The sequence below is a fragment of the Pseudophryne corroboree genome, chromosome 6 (assembly GCF_028390025.1).
Source record: "Pseudophryne corroboree isolate aPseCor3 chromosome 6, aPseCor3.hap2, whole genome shotgun sequence".
Taxonomy (NCBI): domain Eukaryota; kingdom Metazoa; phylum Chordata; class Amphibia; order Anura; family Myobatrachidae; genus Pseudophryne; species Pseudophryne corroboree.
This window is the reverse complement of record NC_086449.1, coordinates 615023656-615039559: the sequence shown is the minus strand read 5'-3', so window position 1 is coordinate 615039559 and position 15904 is coordinate 615023656. Positions and strand designations below refer to the sequence as shown.

Here is a 15904-nt window from a genome sequence, read left to right as displayed (position 1 = left end):
AAAAAATTGACACAAGAGGAAATAAATGTTCTAGAAAAGGGTATGAATTATGCCCCTTTAGTTTTTTGTTGTGTCCACACCCCATCACTGCCACATTTTATTCTTTGCCCAAGATACACAAAACACTTATTAATCCACCGGGGCGCCCCATTATTTCGGGAATTGGATCACTCACTAATGATTTATCATTTTTTGTTGATCACTATTTACAGGACCACGTGGGAAATCTGAGGTCCCATATCAAAGACACACAGCATTTTCTTAATACAATCAATAAAATCCCTTGGAAAAAAGAGTATTATCTGATTACATGTGATGTTGAATCTTTGTATTCAAACATTCCGCATAGCGGTGGGATTAAAGCAGTAGAAAAATATTTGCTGAAGGATGGGATCTCGGATTCCCTACGTGGTTTTATAATAGATTCTATCACATTTATATTATCTCACAATTATTTTTTATTTGATTCACAATATTATTTACAGACACGGGGTGTGGCCATGGGTGCCAGATTCGCGCCGAGTCTCGCGAACCTATACATGGGGGTATTTGAGGACCACCATGTGGGGGGGGGCGGACTCGGCGCTGATCTGGTATACTACGGCCGTTTTATAGATGATTTATTTATTATTTGGGGTGGTGATTTAAATACACTTCACAAATTATGGAAGGACTGAATGAAAATTAATTTGGATTAAAATTCACACATAAATATAGTAATATGATGATGAGTTTCTTGGATATAGAACTATACGTAGAAGGAGAAGATCTTAAGACTAAAACATTTATTAAGTCTGTGGACCAAAATAACTATTTACAATTTACCAGCTGTCATAGAAAAAGTTGGAAAGAGAATATTCCCCGGGGTCAGTTTGTCCGAATTAGGAGGAATTGCAGCTCAGTTGAGCTGTATCGTATACAAACTAGAACCCTTATGGAATCATTTTTAGAAAAAGGGTATATGCGAGAAAAATTAGAAAAAGATTTATTTGAGGTAGAAAAGATAGAGAGAGAAACGTTATTGGAGTCTAAAAAGAGGAATAAGTTAAAACAAAAAGAAAAAGATACTAGAAATATGTCATTTATTACACAGTATAATGGCTCTGCCTATCAAATAGAACAAGTAATTAGAAAGAACACAGCCCTTTTGATGCTTGACAATATTCTAAAAACAGAAATTGATCCAAAAGGCCATACAATCTTTCGGAAGGCAGAGAATCTGTGGTCTAAATTAGTGCCTAGTCACTTTGAAAATATAAAGATGAAAAGAACAGACAGTATGTGGCTACCTGAAAAACCTGTGGGGTTCCACAAATGTGGAAAGATAAATTGTCTATCATGTGAAAAGATGCCAAGAAGTAAAATATATACATCATCCAATACGGGGGAAGAGTTTCAAGTGAGGAATTTTCTGAATTGTAGTTCAACATATATTATATATGTAATTACCTGTCAATGCGGAAAACAATATGTGGGGAGGACCACAAGAACCATGCATATTCGTTACATGGAACACCGGAGGAATGTCATTAGGGGCACCAGGCATCCACTATCTAGCCACATCGTGCAATGTCAGAATTCTAATTTTGATAATTGCAGGATGATGGCTATAGAACAAATCAACAATACAACACGGGGTGGAGATCGGTACAGTCTACTATGTAGACGTGAGGCATATTGGATTTTTAGAATGGGAACCTTGATGCCTGGTGGCCTGAATGACACAGTGGAATTGAATGGGGTATGATACTCATGTTCATACATGAAAATGGCTGTATCAAGTTATTCATTTATCTGTAGGCAAACTGGTCATATAATAAGTAAATATGTGGTGGGCAAATAACTGTAAATGTTTTTTTTGGGGGGAGGAGGGGAGGGTTTTAGGTATAGATTGTACATCATAGATGCGGACGACCTTTGGCACCCTGTATGGGAGGTTAATTTATTATAATTGTAATTGTAAGTATTATTGCAATTTTAATTTTGATTGGAATTGATTTACATAAATTAATTAAATAAAGAAATAATAATAAAAAAATTAATAATAGTATTCAGATTATAAAAAGAGATAATTAATCATTATGTACCTTGCAAATTGTATATATAATAATTTTTATGCATTGTATGTGTTTTGGTGTATATCTATGCTGCTATTATAAAAATATGGAATGCAGATAATGCTTGTATATTCATAACCCATATAATACCCACTGATTGAGAGAGAGGCTTGGTTCGGTGTATTAAATATACTTCCTATAAAGCCAAATTGAAAATGAGGTTTGGATACGCTGAACATAAGGGAACTAACAAACTTGAAATAGAGGCTTGAATCGCGGGCTCAGTGCGCATGCGCGAGCCGCGAAAATGGGTATTTAAAGATCAAATTCTACATCTAACACTACTGACACTGAGGAAGCCGCTGATGCTAATTAGGAGGCGGAGAAACGCGTTTGTCACGAGCGAGACATCCGGGAGAGATATACCACCACTCTTGCAGCATTGTCTGCTAAGCCGGCCGGCGCACATTCAATACAATACCCCAGTGCTAAGGGGGAATACAACAGACTCCACATTGCAGCCTGAGAACACAGGCAGAGCCACAAGTGAGAGGAGCAGCCGTGAGAGGTAATTGGTGCTTTGCATGGTGCACCTAAAAGAACTGTTTATAAACCAACCAGCAGCTCATTTGGTGTATGTTATTCAAGTATAGGGAGGATTTGCTGTCTACCAACACGCTCAATATCCTTACCCTAGCTTGGTACGCATCAAGAACTGCATATCACCTTGAATTGTTTGGTAGAGGTGCATGCTATACCCATAAAGAACTGTGATGGAATTATCTACAGTGGGACTTTAATTTGCAAATTACATCGATCCATTTGCCTCCAGAAAGGATAGAGTGTTACCTCTGCAATATAACACTGCAGCTCTATTGTATAAAATAGTGATAGATTCAGCAGCTCCATAAAGGGTTAAGTTATATTGATTTTCTTAGAAGTTAATCAGATTATATGCATATTTTAAAGAATACTGGCCGGTAATTATATGTGATATTGTGAAATTGTGTTTTAATTATATAAAAAGACGTCAAAGAAACCTGAATAACCCCCTTAGATACAAGTAATGAGATTCTCCTGAGGTGTGGAGGCTAAATAGTAACAGGGGTGGTAATTGGGCTCACAGTTGTGGGATTGAAATTGTAAGGGAACGTACTACAGGATAGTGTAGGGGTCAACATATTGGTTAAGCGCCATGTATTCAGCTGGGAGGAAACTGTGGGATGGCTATGACTTGTTCTTGAGAGAGAGAGTATGTGTGTGCGTGTGTGTGTATATGTATATATATATATATATATATATATATATATATATATGTATGTGTGTATATATATATATATACATATATATATATGTATGTATGTGTATATATATATATATATATATATATATATATATACAATATGTATGTGTGTGTATGTATGTATATATATATATATATATATATGCACACACGTGTGTATATATGTGTGTGTGTGTGTGTGTGTGTGTGTGTGTGTGTGTGTGTGTGTATATATATATATATATACACACAATATGTATGTATGTGTGTATATATATACACAATATGTATGTGTATATGTTTATATATATATATATATATACATACATACATACATACATACATACATACATACATACATACATAGTAATATATGTTGACCCCTACACTATCCTGTAGTACGTTCCCTTACAACTTCAAGCTTACAACTGTGAAGCAGATTCTTAAAAATAAACTTGACCTATTCTCAGGGTTGATTCTATTTCGGAGTGGGAGAAGGGACCTTCTGACGTATCTAGGGGAGGAGACACGTCACCAGGGGGAGGAGCTACGGGCGAACAGGGTACCCGAAAAGTACGCTTGCCACGCTTCGGGCTCGGTGGCTCGCTCCGCTCCGCTTCGTTCGCCACCTGATTACTAAAGGTAATAGTTGGTGGCGTGGATAGTAGAGGAACTATCCCGCTGGCCTTGCTCCTCCCCCTTGTGTTGTGACTCCTCCCCCAGACGGAAAAGGTCCCTTAGCCCACTTGATTCTAGCATCTACCCTATTCTCAGCCCAATTACCACCACCCTGTTACTATTTGGCCTCCAAACCTCAAGAGAATCTAGTCACTTGTATGATATGATATTATATATAACCTGGGGGGGGTTAGGGGTTCCATTACAAAGAAAATGATATTGCGCAGCTACCAATGTGTTGTAGCATCAAACTCCCTGGGGCTGCATTTTAATGTGTGGTAATTTCTTAAGTTAAGACTACCCTCTCTAATATTTCCTAATGACGGTAAAAGTTAGTATTGTATAAACTATCACATCTGCACGAAAACCTACTTATATATATATTTGATTGGCATTTGCCCATTGTATTTGTAACTTGATACTTAAAGTAGAGATACTGCACCGTCAAAATAGTTAGAAATGGCTTACATTTACATTCTCTTAGCAGCGCTGCTGGTGAACTAGGGTCTGCAGAGCGCCCAGATAGCACAGTGCATCCAGCGGAATGGAATAGTTGTGTGGCTTCTCTCGCTATTATATTACCCCCTCCAATTGTTAATAAAAGCGCCAAGAAGTAAGTATGGGTGAAAGTTACTGTTATCAGGTATACAAGTCAAAAATATTTAATATTAATCATTAGTACTTTTAGGTGAAATAAATCACAACCACACACACGTAAATATACAATTAAACATTTTTTATTTTTTTTATTTACTGGGGTTGCTAAGTGGCATTGTTTATCTCATTACAGTTTTAGTTTTTCCTTCAGTTGCATTCAAAATGAACAAACTTTTTGAGACGTCAGTGGCTGCCACAATTATGGGATCTTCATGGACATCCTTAACTGAGGGGATGACTGTACAGACACAAGGACCAGGATTGTGTGTTCCTGTAAAACAAATGAATGTGTTACTTAGCACATTCCTGCCTTTTACGTCTTGTATAATGACTTATGGTCATTTAAATAAATCCTATGCATCCCATTCCATCAGACATTAAAGACCACAGTGTCTGGAATTATTTAGGTACTTAAGTATCCCTATGTCATTCTGAGTTTTAAAACCATAAGCACTTAGCGCTTCTGACCACACTGCTCCCAAATGCAAACATCCAAGGGTGAACTCGCGCTTACAGTGCAAACACCAAGGTATGTGCGTTTTAATCTGGGCTTAATGTAATGTATAGAAGCAATACCTCACAAAAGTTTCCATAAGAGGGGGTGGACCTGTGTTCCTGTTCTAATTACAGTCTAATATTGGAATTTCTTCCCCCTTCAATCATACAGTCTAAAGCAGACTGATTCACAGACCAATCACCTGCTCTTCAGTTGCACAGCATTCAGCCACATTGTGCTGTGTGTACACCCGCCGTCCGCTGCATCATTCATCGGTCGAACAAACAATATATCTTTCTACTGTGTACCCTGCCTGAAAGTTTAAGGGAACTGCACATGGGTAAAAGTCAGACAAATTGGTTAACCTATTTGTCTGAACTACCGTTTTTGTCTGTTTTACTGCATTTAGGAGCAAATGGTCAATTATCATTTGCTCTCATCCATTACCAGGTTTTCATTCCAACCATCCAGATCTGATAATAAATCTTTAGGTTTATGGGCAGCATTGGTCTCTTATCAATAAAATAAAAAAAAGCTTCCAAACCCCCAACAAAGCTATTGGGAATGAATAGAATGGACTCCTTATATTTGGTACTTACAGACATTAGTGTCCCTTATATTACTACAGCCACAGCCAGCATAGGTCTTATTCTAGGGTGAAGTCAAGTACATCGTATCATACTATGGTACATAATTTACCGTAAAGTTGAACCCTTACCAGACAACAGGCTGACTAAAAAATAGAGCAAGTTAATATTTACTTACAGTATTACTATCATGGGACTATCTTGTAATTGTTTCCTCATGCTCTTGGCTGAAGAACAGTTTAATACATAAAGCTAAAACATTTAAGAACTTGGCACCCTCATCATTGTCAGTCCACATTACAGCCATTCCCTGCATCCAAATCTTAGTGTCACCTTTGTACTGCCGAGCCACATAATCCACATGGGAATAAGGTAACCCATGATCTGAGGGCATAAAACCCTATAGTAGCCATAGATCCCTCAGCCAGTCACAGGGGGCATATCCGTTGTTTTCATTTACTTATTTATTTTGCCAACATCCAATTCATATTTGTGGCATTAATAGTTTAGTTATTAATGTGGACAGTAATATTAAATTAATAGGGAAAAGTGGAATTCATATTTCCTTTGGGGTAAATGCTTTCATTATTTAGGATCATGAGCATTAGTGTGGGAATTCAATTCACTGTGATTGCAGCAAAAGTGCCTCCCAAGTGGTTGGGCGAAGGGGTAAATATATAAATAGCGAAACGAATCATGCCGCTATAGCTCTTCTGCTTCACCTCTTTACCAAGGCAAAGCAAGAAGCAGTAGCGAGAAGATGTATTATCATCTTGGCTGCCGGAGAGGGGGAGTGAAAAGTTCCCCCTCCAGCGATACCCGCTAGACCCTACAGCGTATTAGCCTAGTGCTGATGCATTGTGTCTCACCAGTGGGCATGCGCAAGATCTCGCTATTATCACGAAATCTTACATGCAGCTCTGAGCCTTCAGCTGCTACAGCCAGGGGGCAGTGCTGACCCTGCTGTGGTGAATGGACAGTGACACCTGTAGCTGTTGAACGGCGCTGCAGCCCAGGGGCAGCAGCTGCCGCTGGATGTAGGGAGCCATTGAGCCCAGTGTGTGAGTAGTGAGAGTGACAGCATCGGGGCATTTCAAATGTAGCTCTGGCCATCAGCCAATTGGATATCGCGGTCAGGCAGCCAGTAAAGTGCTGCTGATGGGCTGCCGGCCTGTGATTTCTGATTGGCTGCCTGTCGGCACCACATGTGAAATCCCGCCGCAGTTGCCCTGTCTGGGCCTGGGACAAAAGTCCTGACGGCCCCTCCATGATGGCGGCCCTGGCCATGGTACAACATTAACTGCAATAAACTCTGATTATAGCTGTAGTACTTTGCTCTATTTCTTTTTACATTTTCTTTGTAGGGGCTCTCATATTATTTATTTTATTGATAGAAAATCTCTCTAACTGCAGCACTTTCATGCTGATAAAGTAAGCATTACTAATAGAAATGGCCTGCATGACATAGCACGTTTAATTACACATGCCTAAAGTCTTACCACGGGGCAGAAAATCTATTCCGCTATAAAGAAAGTGTGTATAGTGACTTATCAATAGATGTTCTCTTCACGCAGAGGGGAGATCTGTGATGCAGAGTGCAATATGCAGTACTCTCCTTCTGTACATTGTGTTGCTGCTTTCTGCATCTAGTATCTGCCAGACAATACCTGATAAAAGTGCTTTATAGGAAAGGAGTCTGAAAACAAATAGCTACCCATTGGCTGGTTTATAGAGCAAGTCAATATGTTGAGTATTACTGTCAAGGGATTCCTGTGCTGTAGTTGTTTCCTCATACACTTGGCTGTAATACAGTTTAATGCTTAAAGAGAAAACACTTGAGAACTTGATTCAATCATTATTGGCAGTCCACACACAGCCGTTCCCTGCATCAAAAGCTCACTGCCAGATTGCCAAGCAGCTAAGGCTTCCTAATGTACTTATTACTGTAGTGCTATCCCAAATCTTTTGCAAATGTGATAGTTATTTTATTGTTTTAAAGACCATTTTAAAATAAGTGTTATCCCAGGTTTTCAGTTTGTGCTTTAATGTTAAAGGGTGATTCCATAAATAAGGTAACGACATATTATTTTTCCATATTACATATTATTTTTCCACATATGTAAGTCCCTATAATTCAGCATTTGATCCAGCAGTACACCATGGCCTCTATCCTGGCATAGAAGTAATCCGTGTCGAGCGCCTGAAGCCAGGACATAATGGCTTGCTGAACATCACCGTCTGTTGCAAATTGCCTTCCACACAGGTGCTTCTTCAGTTGTCTAAAGGGTTGGAATCAGACCTTCAATGTGGCATGAATGGTCATCTGTGGTGGACTTGCTTGGCCAGCTGAATCACTGCTCATCTTGAACGTCTGTCCTGACGTTCTCAAAGGCAGTGTACCAAACCCAAACCGGTTTCTGTTACATGACGTCATCACCGTACACCTGGACAAGTTGGCGATGAATGAGTTGTGCCCTTTAGATGCAGAACTCTGTGCACACTATGCACTTCAATGTGTGCCATGTCTCCGCCAACCCCAACATCTTACAACTGATGTTGGGACAGTACGACTGGTTTAAGGAGCAATCTAATGGTGTTGAGGGGAAGCAGTGATCTGCCTGCTCTGGCCTGGCAGGAAAGTAGAACATTACACACATGAGAGGTCTTGTTACCTTACTTGTTGCACCACTCTTGTATGTAACACTAATAGAAGAACACTAATTCAATAGTTATAAACGCAATTTCACCAGAAATTACCTGCTGGGGAGCATATTCAGTAACAGTTTTGTTTTTTCTTCTTTCTCATTAAATTGGGTTAAGAAAGAAATTGGTGTCTCCAATCCTGGGATTTCTGGGATTACGGTGTGCATGTTTTCAGTTGGGCAGTGCTGAGCTCTAGCACTCTGCTCGGATACTGGCCAGGGCCGGCTGTGCGCCATAGAGGTCACGCTACACAGCCCCATTCCAGCCTACCCCTTAAACAGTCGCGACCACCCGCACTGTGTGTGAATAAGTCTGTGTGGGCAGCTGGTTTACTAAGCAAAGCCCTGGCTACAGTGAGTGGCACAGTCTCACTGAGCGGTGCCTGAATGTGAGTGACTTGGGACCGAAGTCACCTGGTACCTGCTGCTGTCTGCCACTATCTGTGCCCTGGACTGGCCTTTCCTGCGCTCTACAAACTTGCTTGCAACCAAGGGACCAATTCAGATCTGATCGCAGCAGCAAATTTGTTAGCTAATGGGCAGAACCATTAAAAAGAAAGTTGTATATCTTCAGTGGTCAACTCAATCACGGTTATCCATGGAATTTAAAAAATGTGGCTGGATTGGCTTCCCTAACTGCAAGCATCCAGTCTGCAAATCCTGACTGCAATATGTGTATGCGGAACTGTGCACTTAGTACTACTGTACTGTATATCAAAGGTATTTCTTCACCTTTCAGTTACTGTGACCTGACTTGGTTACACAATACAGGGCAACAGCTGTTATTCTTTCCCATTTATTTATGCTGCATACCTGAGAGCTGTAGGTATGAAATACACATTTTTATTTATGAACATTATACTCTGACAGGAGCAACTATTCCACCTTCGGACAAATACACTTATTCTTTCAGATAAACATATCTACAGTATTTTGAAATCAACTCCAACCTGATAGGAGGACAGGCATTTGTATTCCATTTTTCTTCTACAAGGAGCTTTATATTTCCATCAAAAGATAAACATCATTACTTTATTCCACACAGACAACGTATGATTTATTTGGACAGCAATAATATTATGTATTGTATAACATTGTAGATTTGATATTATCAGAATTATAGATTATTCTATTATAAGAATTGCCCTTTGCCATATAAATTGACAAAGGAATTGACTAGCGCAGGTCCTATCAATGTATTTCTAAATTTTGTGGTCAAAACCTCCAACAAATCTAGCTTCTCTTTTAAAGTTTACATTTGTATCACATTTAGAGGTTTCACCGATTTTTGTTGTTGTTGTTTTTTAAAGTTTGTGATGTTAGAAGACAAACGTTGCTATTTTTTATTTTTGTTCCTGTAGCTTCTGCAACATATTTTCCGTAACTTGCATTTATATAATGGGGGCAAGGTGTGTGGTGCACATGGGCCGCAGGATCCAGGGGGGCTCACACTGCACACCCCGCACTCATATATTATACTTACCCCTTCGGAGTCCTGCAGCACTGGCCCTGCACTGCAGACACAAATCACTTGGAAAATGGCCGCCGTGGCCATTTCCAAGTTATATGTTCATTGAAGATGTCCCCAGGAACTAGGTGCAGAGGGCCATGTTCCCGGAGACCTGTGCATAAAGCAAGAGTCTACTTGATGCCAGACAGGAGACTGCACATGGGCCCCCTCTCTCTTAGAACGTCCCTGCTTGCACATGTACATTCATTTACAATAATGGTTATCGATTTGTTCTGGCCTCAAAGAAGAATGCTGCGGGTTGAGTAGCATGTGGGAGTTAGGAATTTTAAAGTATGTTTTCAGAAACTCTTCAAACACTAGAGAGCGAATATTGCTAAAGTGACAATTGAAAGTTTATTCGTTATTTTTTCTGACAGTGTTTTGTTGCTTTTTTAATTATTTCTAAAGGGCTTCTTAAATGCTATTGATAAATGATACTCTGAAAGGGCAAATCACCAAGGTTTAAAACTGTAATTATAAGTACATGTCGCTGTTATTTTTAAATTAGATGAAAAACAATAGATAATTTGTCCTTGACAAGTCCTTTTGTATGCTGGTCTTCAGCAGTGAAATATGTTTTGAAATAAAATAGAAATTTCTGTGAGTGTTCTAGAACAGGGATTCTCGCCTCCAGTCCTTAAGTTCCCCCCGCAGGTCATGGTTTGTGGATTTCTTTAATCATGCACAATGAGTTAATTTATATTGTAGGGTCGGTAATTATCCCAACTGCTTCCACAGACAGGAATCCCTTAAAAACAACCTGTTGGGAAAATATGACGGTTGAGAACCCCTGTTGATTCTATAGTATAGAGCAGTGGTTCTCAAACTTTTTTTAATCACTGTGCCCTAGAGCATAGGTTCTCAAACTCGGTCCTCAGGGCCCCACACAGTGCATGTTTTCCAGGTGTCCTCACAGAATCGCAAGTGAAATAATTAGCTCCACCTGTGGACCTTTTAAAGTGTGTCAGTGAGTAATTAATACACCTGTGCACCTGCTGGGTTACCTGCAAAACATGCACTGTGTGGGGTCCTGAGGACCGAGTTTGAGAACCTGTGCCCTAGAGCATTAGAATTTTTATCATGGCACCCCTAGGCCAAAAGTTTTTTATTGAGAAATGTAAATTATGTAAATTGTGTTTATATGTCATCCAATTGTGTGGTGAGGGACAAGATTTGTGTGTGTGTGTGTGTGTGTGTGTGTGTGTGTGTTATTTTGATAGGCAAAACCAGTGCTGGTTGCTTCCCATTACATAGACCATGTATAATTTGAATTGGTCCTGGACCACCAATCCAAGGCTCCCCTGCAAGTGTCCCGAGGCACCCCAGTTTGAGAACCACTGGTATAGTGCATTAGAGTCAATGCTGTATATTCCCAATAAATCCTTTTCTATTGCACTCGCATGAACAAAAGAGAAAAGGCATTAAACAAGTACAGCGGCTCTTTTGAATGCACATAATCAAACGATAAAGGGAATCAATAGATTGCACTCTGATCAAAAATGAAGATGGAAAAATCTTCTACAGGGGTGGGTAACGTGGCACCTCAACTGCTGTGGAATTGCACAGTCCGGCATGCTCTGACACCCTTATAAAGTGCCCTAACAGTAGAATATGGCAGGGCATGCTGGGTTTTGTAGTTCTACAGCAGATAAAGTGCTACAGGTTCCTAGCCTAGTACTTTTATTTTAAAAACATTAATTTACCCTTATGTACTTTCAGATACAAGTATATTAAATAAGTAAAAGTGGTTTAAAACATATCCCCCAAATTCAATGTAAGTTCCCTATCTCAGATCATCAGTAATAATTAGATTTTCAGTTCTAGGAATAAAACTGTCGAAATATGCACTGTATGGGGATACGTACGATTTACCAGTAGACGGGATGCCGGCTGTAATAATCCCAATAGTGGGATCTCATCCACCTCAATGCCGGCATCCGGGTGAGTGGACACCCACAGAGGGAGAATAGCCTGTGTCGCTGGTATTCCGGCGGCGGCATGTTACTGCATGTCGGGATTCCAGCGTCGGTATTGTGACAACCGGGATCCCGACTGGTGGTATTTTACCTGCTTCCCACTGCATTTAAGCTTCCAGAAGTGAAGCTTACTCGTTCCTTGTACCTTATACCATTGACTCCTTTCAGACTGAGCCTAAAAAACATCCTATTTATATTTGTCTGGGCCAATCCAAACTGTTCTTAGTATATCCCATTCATAATCAATGCTCACTATAAATGGATCCAAGTATCTTATTAGGATATTTTTATCACAGTGTTGAACAACAGACCCATCGATACTGAAGTGCGTACAATGATATGTAGCAACAGTCACATGTTCATTTAATATATGCACTTATGAAATGAAAACTAGTATTTATTGTACAGCATGTTGGTGATTTGAAACGTCACCTCTGGCATCCAGGGAGTAATCTATGCTGTGTTTTTTTATTCTTTCCACCATAGTTCTGCTTACAAATGTGCTTTTCATACTGATCATTTCTATGTAAAAAAAAAAAAAAATATAGAAACTTTATTGCATACCTCCCAACTTCTGTCCCTTGGGAATCGGGACACGCCAGGCCAGAGGCGCGGCCGCAGCTGAAAAGGGGTGTTGCCTCTGTTAAGGGGGCGTAGTCTTGTAGTAAGGGAGCATGGTCTATTGCCGTGACCCCCCCCCCCCCCCCCCCCCCCTGTTTTCGTCATTTTGGGGGCATGTCCAGCGCTCCATGAGCTGCTGGACAGCCCCTGGCTCCCCTGTTGTGCTGATAGATGCCATGCGCATGTGCACGGCATCTATTGTGTGTGATCACCGGCTGCTTTTCAAAGCAGAGCAGTGGTGATCACTACCTCTCCCAACTGCTCCGCCCGACACTGCGACCCGTGAGAGGGACAGTGTCCAATTAGCGGGACTGCCCCGCTGAAATCGGGACAGTTGGTAGGTTTGCATGGGTCTTTTACTTTAATGGTTTATACACATGCACATTGGGGCAGATGTATTAAGCCTGGATAAGGGATAAAGCAGTGATAAGTGGAAGGTGATAACGCACCAGCTAATCAGCTCCTAACTGCCAATTTACATATTGGAGCTGATTGGCTGGTGCGTTATCACCTTCCACTTATCACTGCTTTATCACTTCTCCAGGCTTAATACATCTGCCCCCTTATTCCTTCTAACCCGTTACAATTGTAGATATCGGAAGTTTAACTAGGCCTCATTGTTAACAGTTATGTTTCCATGTAGTCTCTGGTGTATTTCTCCAGACTATAGAGAGTATATTTACTAAAGTGTGAGTTTTCAGAAGTGGAGATGTTGCCCATAGCAGCCAATCAGATTCTACTTATTTCTCTATCTCCTTCTAGAAGATAATAGCTAGAATCTGATTGGTTGCTATGGGCAACATTTCCATTTCTTGCGTAACTATGCTTCTAGGAACATAATTGGCATGAGTACTACGTCACCAAAACTCTTGAGGTTTCTTTTGTGCAAATTATGCCACATACAGTTGACAGTATGCATTTATGTTTCATATACACCTTATACACACATCCCAGAGGTAACTTGCTACAATGGGGGTTATTCAGACCTGAGCGCTCCTCTGCGAACTTGCAGAGGTCTGTGATCAGATAGCCTCTGCCTAGGCAGAGAGAAAACCCGCCCCATGCAAGGCTGCGTACGCCTCACAAAAATCTCAGCTTTCGCCGGTCAGCTGCAAATCCGTTCGCAACTCACCATCTAATGATTTTTCCAGTCCAGCCCAGGACCTACTCCTACAGTGCGATAAAATCTGGCTGATCGGGGCCAGAGCTGACGTCATACACTCATCCTGAAAACGCTTTGCCACGCCTGCGTTTTTCCTGACACGCCCAAAAAATGGCCAGTTACCGTCCTCAAACGCTGGCTTCCTGTCAATCCCTCAAACTCCGGCTTCCTGTCAATCAACTTGTGTACAGCTAGCAATCAAAAAAGTTGCAGGATTTTTTCACTGTTTGGCCTCGCGCATGCGTACTACGATCCGTACACATGCGCAGGCTTGCGAATTCGCCCAACAGCAATCTGGTCTGAATAACACTCAGTATTTTAATAATTTTGTGCATGTGTACATCGAATTATCAGAAAGCAAAGGTGTCATCTTCCCAGTCGCCCTCAACAAATGTTAGATATCGGATTTTCGGATGTGGGTATCTCACCCTGTATAAGCACTTTACTGCTCAGTCATGGCTGGACTAGTCACAAAGTCAGCTAATCACCAGTTTGTTGGTGGACACATTGGTATGTAAGATTTTGTTTCCTGGGAGCAGAGTTTTCCATGTTCTGTTTATTTTGTATTCCGGGGCACAGGTTTGTGTGTACTGTATGTTTTGTATTCCAGGCCACAGGGTTGTGTGTACTGTTTTTGTATTCCGGAGCAAAGGTCTGCGTGTAATGTTTGTTTTGTATTCCGGGGCACAGGTTAGTGTATACTGTTTGTTTTTTTGTGTTGTATTCCGGGGCACAGGTTAGTGTATATTGTTTTTTTTTTTTGTGTGTGTTTGTTTTGTATTCCGGGGCACAGGTTATAGTGTGTACACACGGTGAGATTTTTTCTTACGATTTTGAGTATATAGTCAAAATCGTAAGACGTTAGTGCAGATCGCAAGGTGAAAGTCACCTTGCAATCCCGATTCCATGCCGATGTGCGGTCCCGCGCGGTCTGCATCGCAAGAATAGATAGACTGTGCAGGCAAGTCAATTTTGACTATCTCTATATAAGGGATAGTCAAAATTGACACTTAGCCAAAATCGCACATAGTCAGTATCGCAAGCACACTCATTATGTGCATTATGATACTGACTATGTGCCAATCTAGCCCGTCGCATAGTGAGAATCGGGCATTAGTGTATACTGTTTGGTTTTTTTGTGTTTGTTTTGTATTCCGGGGCACAGGTCTGCGTGTAATGTTTGTTTTGCATTCCGGGGCACAGGTTATGGGCCCTACACACTTGCAATCCGCTGCCGAGCTGCCCGACGGCGGATACAGCGGACGGGCGACCCGTCGCGGGGGGGGAGTGAAGTTTCGTCACTCCCCCCGTCACCCGGCTCCATAGCAGTGCAGGCAAATATGGACGAGATTGTCCATATTGGCCTGCATGCACAAGAGACAGGGCAGCAGCAACGAACGAGCGCGGGGCCGCGCATCGTTTATCGTTGCTGCCTCCACACTGAAAGATCTGAACGGTATCTTGTTCATTAATGAACAAGATCGTTCATATCTTTCAGTTTTATCGCCCAGTGTGTAGAGCCCATAAGTGTATACTGTTTGTTTTGTTTTTTTGTGTTTGTTTTGTATTCCGGGGCACAGGTCTATGTGTGTGTTGTTGTTGTTCCTGGAAGTGCACAATCTTGTTTACTGCTTGTTTTGCTTTCCTGGTAGTACAGTAAACACGTGTGCTGTGTTTGTTTACAGATGAGCAGAATGTCCTGGGTTTCTCCTAAGTGCACAGGCTCATGTGTACAGTTTTGTTTTCTGGGAGTTCAGTTTTGTATGTGCTGTTTGTTGGTTTTCTGGGAGCCCAGGCTCATGTGTACAGTTTTGTTTTCTGGGAACACAGATTTGTGGTGTTTAAATATCTAGGAGCATAGGGTCGTATGTATGGCTTACTTTGTTTTTTTTTCTGGAAGTGCAGAATGTTATCTGGGAGCACAGCATTTTAGATTTTACTTACAGTAGATAAATGTGGTCACAGCTTAGAGATTTGAGTTCAGTCAAGTGTGAAGTCCAGGGGAAGTGCCAGCTAAGAGATATGAATAGCACTGTGTAACTAAACTGATCCAAATGCGAGTCCGTTGCTAAGAGCACAAGTGCATGCTAAAAGGAGTACGGACTTTGTTTGCCAATTGGCTACATTTGGTAGACTTTGAGGCACAGTAAGATGTATGACCTAAGGTTCATAGCAG

General features: G+C 41.0%; 1 protein-coding gene and 1 long non-coding RNA gene across 4 annotated transcripts in view; both read left to right on the top strand.

Annotated features, from left to right (window-relative positions):
- The window catches only part of UBTD2 (ubiquitin domain containing 2), a 293420-nt gene that overhangs the window by 256307 nt on the left and 21209 nt on the right, over window positions 1–15904 (top strand). The window lies entirely within an intron of this gene.
- On the top strand, window positions 4508–5056 carry LOC134933115 (uncharacterized). The gene is made up of 2 exons (XR_010179611.1): window positions 4508–4630; window positions 4808–5056. It is a non-coding gene; the product is annotated as an uncharacterized LOC134933115 (long non-coding RNA).